The following is a 5,492-nucleotide window of genomic DNA, read 5'->3' as shown; positions in this document are numbered from 1 at the left end:
CTTGCATATAATAAGCACCAATGAATATAAGTATTAGCTCAAAAACCATGGAACAATTTATTAGCCCTAATAATAACAATAACAACATATTATTTTATTAAAATTAATAATAATAAAAAACAACTAATTAGTTAGTATTAGTCACATATATTATTTTCCTTAATTCTATTATATCTAAAATCATACTAGATGTTACTTCTTTAGTTGACATTTTATTTTTATTACTTCTACTAATGTTATTTTTGGTATTTTTCTAAATATGGGTTAAGTTCGATGCATCCAATGGAAAGTAAACCCATAAGCCATAGTATGATCCATACTCACCGTTCATTCAAAAAGGTTGGTGAGGGAATGACTATGAAATGAGTTGGAAGGGGTTTTGGGGGATTTACTAGAAAATTTAATATATAACTGGAACCCACAGATAAGGTTCCAAATTTGATGCTTACAAATCAGTCAAAATTTGATAATATGTGCAATTTGATTGAAAAATTTTATTCTCAATTTTTTAAGCAGCAAAGAAAGTTTATTTGAGATTTTAATTGTACACTATGAGCTTGATGTGCAGCATCCAGAATTTGCAGCCCAATTTGATAATTTTATGTAGAAAAGCAAATAAAAACAAGGGATTTGAATGGTATTCGGTGCATTAAAGATGAAGATCAATGAATGTTAGTCAATGTGGAGCAAATAAAAGAGAGATGGAAAAATTATTTTGATAACCTTTTTAATGGAAACGGTATGAAAGATGTAGTGATTTGGGTAGTCCAACGGAGGATAGAAATCGTAGATATGTTCAAAGAATTAGGATGATTGAAATAAAGAATGCATTAAAGAAGATGAAAATGGGAAAAGTCGTGGGACTGGATGGAATCTCCATTAAAATTTGGAAGTGCTTAGGTGATCTGGGTTTATACTAGTTGACAAAACTTTTCAATGAGGTCTTAAGTGTTAACAAAATGCCTAGTGAGTAGAAAAAAGTACTTTAATACATATTTACAAGAACAAGGGGATAATCAAAACTATACAAATTACCATGGAATTAAACTTATAAGTCACATTATGAAACTTTAGGAAAGGGTAATTGAACATAGGTTAAGATGGGAAACAACAATATCAGAGAATCAATTCTGCCAAGAAGATCCACCATAGAAGCTTCTTACTTAAATGACAAAGTTGGTTAATTCTCCGGATAAATTTCATTTAACATCTGGAATCTCTCTCTATAAAATTCAGTCACATTTCCCGCCTAAATCGGCCAACTAATAGAACTAACTAACTGACTAACAGAATTCAACTAACCGAATACAACTCAGCATAGCAACTATTTAATTAACAATGCTAACATACAATGCTCATATGATAATATAGTACATACATCAAAGTTAGCTAGTTTCCTAACAAGTTCCATCAAAGTGGACTGCATGAATCCTTTCTCCCATAACCTAAACGACAAACAAAACTTCTCACTGTAGTAATAAATCTGACAAAGATATGCTCTAAAATCTCTATTGCACATAATACGCACTATTATGTGCAAAGTTATCATTTACTTTCCTATAGCCAAAACATAGAGCTACATGATTTTGCACTAGATTTTTCAGAAAAAATAAAATAAAATAATCCATAAATGCCACCCAAAAAAAAAAAAAGCAATCTTAGTCTGTGAAGTCAAATTAATTGGATATGACTAACAAGAGGTGTTACTATGACTTATATACTTCATTTTCTTCTTATCTTAGAGCTCCTACCAACCCCTCTTAAACCAGGAAATTATGTCTACTGAGAATCTCATCACCGTTTAGAACATACAACCATACAACTTTGCGGTCTAGGCCGATTCTCCTCCAGAGAGTAATCATCTGAACTTATGACAACAAACTTGATCGTACCATTGCGCTTATTCATCTCCCTGAGGATCCTAACCTGACATTATAATGAACTCAAACACATCAAATATTCGAAATCACCAAATTCACAAATCAACACATTTTACAAACAAATCAACCAGCATGATACATATAAGCTAAAAAGAAATGCAACAACAGGTTCATGCAGGGCCGGCCCAAGATAGTTTGAGGCCTAAGGCGAAAATTTTAAAAAGCCCTTTTTATATTTCACTTAAATAATATTTAGTTTATTTTTTATTATATATTTTTTATTTCAATTTATTATTAATTCTTACTTATTATATAGGTTTTACAAACTGACATATCACCAACAAAAAAAAGTTATTTAAACATTTATTTATTATATTGTTTAAGTGACACTGATCATATTCATGTCACATCAGTTTGTAAGTTTTTTGTCGTAAAATTTGTATTAGCTTTAGCATTTTTCATTCATTTATTGGTGATTGGGTTGTATTTCTATTAATTTATTTTGTTAAGAAAATGTTAAACTTACTACAAATTTTACTACAAAAAACTTACAAACTAATGTGACAATGAAGTGACATTTCAACAATAGAATCAATTGAGTATTGATTTACTCGTACATCAATTTATAGGACCTATGTAAGCAAACGGACCTCAAAGGCTCAGGTTCCCTTCCCACCACTAGTATTTTTGTAATAAAAAAAAAATTATATTTTGTTGAGAGCAAAACTAACATTTTCCTTTTTCTTGTTTATAGCTGTTGCAATTCAACATAAAAAAACTATTTTAACTCAACAATTTAGTTTACCAAAAGGTGATCTAAAACTTGAAATTTTCAAACAACATGTCTCAAAACACTTTTAATTCATTTTTTCACATGTAAAAAAATCATGAGATTGGTAAATACTAAATACTCAATACAATGGTAGAAAAGTTTTTAATTCAATTTTTTAAACAGAAATAAATCCTATCACATAGGATTGGAAATACATCAAAATGTAAATTGTTACAATTCTTTTTGAAATTTTCTAATTTAAAACATATCGATCTGAAATAAAACCTGATGATGTGTGAAATTAGTAGGCCATGTGCTCCAATTTAATTACCCATCAAAACCTGTCACAGTTTAGTATACAAAAAGAGGATCATAAGATTGGAAAATCTGAAATAAAGTATATCACAATTTTTCTAGAAAGTTTCTAATTCAAAATACATTCATATGAAATGAAACTTGACACAATTCAAAATACAAGAAGATGATTCTCTCCACCACAATTAAGACATTATAAAACCAAGAAAATGTTAGCATTTAATCCATCCTCTCCAAGCAAACTTGTTTGTAGTTTACTCCTCTTGGAATTATTGCTGTGTGACATCTATTGGGTTATAGATTGACTCCGGCTAATTAATTCAATTACCCAAGTTGATTAATTAGGTCAAATTACATGTAAATCGTGGAGGCATTAACAAATCACCAAATAAACTAATATGCAACAGAAATTAAATGACACGGTGATTTGTTGACACTGGGAAAAACCTCTCGCAAGGTAAAAACTCCACCGGGTGAATTTCAGGTCACCACTCCCAAGTATCCACTAATCAAGAATCAAGTGGTTACAAGAATAAAGAATCTTACCACTACCTTAGACTATCCTAAAATACTAACCTATAGTTGAACCTTTACTCCAATCCCTAATTGGACTTGATCTTGTAAAATACTTCTTGGTATGCACGAACCCCAGTATGTGACTAACTCCCAGCAATTGATTGATTGTTGTTAGCTGCAAAGTTCTTCACTTTAAAGCCCATTAATGATCAAAAAGCACGTTGATGATCAGGAAGCACTTAGTTATAAAACCCTAAGGCGCACAAAACGTAGTTACTTCTTACAGAGTGTATGAGTTCTCTAATCTAAGTCTCTATATCTTTGATGACTTTTAAAATAAGCCATTTATATGGTCTAGGGTTGTAAAGAGAGAAAATCTAATCATCCAAGTCATCATGGGCCAAATTTCAAATCTGAGAATTCTGAAATTGTGAATCTTAATAGATCGAGCTTGTGTTGAGTTTCTTCATTAATCCTTAATAAATGCTAGTGTCGAGCTTTAATAAAAACAATTTTTCTTCACTTGTTTTTTGGATTAATCTTCATGTCTTTAATGACACCACTTGTAAAGTAAACTTCACACACTTGTTGATACATTAAACTCAACTTAAATCTACCTAATTATAAGTAAAGTGCATTTTGTCAAAGAATAAGCCAATACATGACCCTAACAATGTAGATGCAAGGGGTCGTTTTTGGAGTCACCACATATTTTTTGCAATGATCTAGGAACCATATATATAGTGTCCTTTTGAGGAAAGACCTTTGATCTTACTACCAGAGTATAGGTTCGGAGTTTAGGTACGCTTTTGGGAAGGTGTTAGGCACCCAAGATCGCCCAACCTTAAGGTTGGCCTCCCATCGTTGTGTCTTATGTCTTAACCCTATTAAAAACCAATTCAACATTTGCATCCTAAACTCACACACACACTAACATGCATCTAACATACAATCATGGCATCTTTATCCCAAAACAAAATATATATCAACCTAAAGCAAAAGAGAACCAAACCTAAACACATCCAAGAAACCCTAACATTCATCTAGCATGTGAACACCTTATCATACATCTCAAGGCAAGGAAGCAAATGGAACATGGCAACAAGCATATCATGGCAAACACCAAATCATATAAAGTCTACATTTGGACATAAAACAAGCATTCAAATGACATACATCATCAAATGCATGTTCATACCTATGCATGGCTTAGCTTTACTTACCTTTCAGCAACACAACACTTATGGCATCATGAATGGACATATGAATGCATGCTCATGGCAACACAAACAAGAAACAAGCATAAAATCCTAATCTAAGCGTGTTGAAGACAAACAAGCATGTAAGACAGGGACTCAGATACATACAAACATTAAAAAAAAAAAAAAAAAAGAGTTTTAAAAGAGATAAAACATGTGAAACAAGCAAAACGAATAACATAAGGAATCTGGATTAGGGTTTCTAGGCAATCACCTGCGTACGTAGAGTTTAAGCTATGTACGCATGCTCATGACATGTGTGCGTAGGACTTATTCAACAACCCTAACCCAGAAACTAAAACAGAAAACAGAGCACAAATATAAAAACCCTAATTCTAACAACCTAGCATGCTCAGAACATAAACCGAACTATAAACTAACCTAGGCTAATATGTAGAAACATAAACCAAGCAAAAAACAAGATTAAAACATAGAAAGAAAGACAAAAATTAAAAAGAAAGAGTTAAAGCTTTGATACCTCAAAAAAGGAGTTCCTAAGCTTTGATTTTGACCGTTCCCCTTAGTCAAATTTATCACAGTCAATAAACACGTGAGTGGTAACCTTAGACTCAAAGGATTGAGGCCAGAAAAGGTTCCAATCAAATAAAATTGACTAGAGGGTGTTTTGTGAAAAACTCTCATTTGATTCACTATTTTATTATGAATCTTAGGTTTTTCTCATAGGATTTTTATGTGTTTTGAAAATGTACCATGTAAGGCTTTTTATAGTGGAGAAAATGGAGTTTGGAA

Source organism: Castanea sativa, chromosome 4, assembly GCF_040712315.1.
Source record: "Castanea sativa cultivar Marrone di Chiusa Pesio chromosome 4, ASM4071231v1".
Classification (NCBI taxonomy): Eukaryota; Viridiplantae; Streptophyta; class Magnoliopsida; order Fagales; family Fagaceae; genus Castanea; species Castanea sativa.
This window is presented reverse-complemented; position numbering follows the sequence as displayed.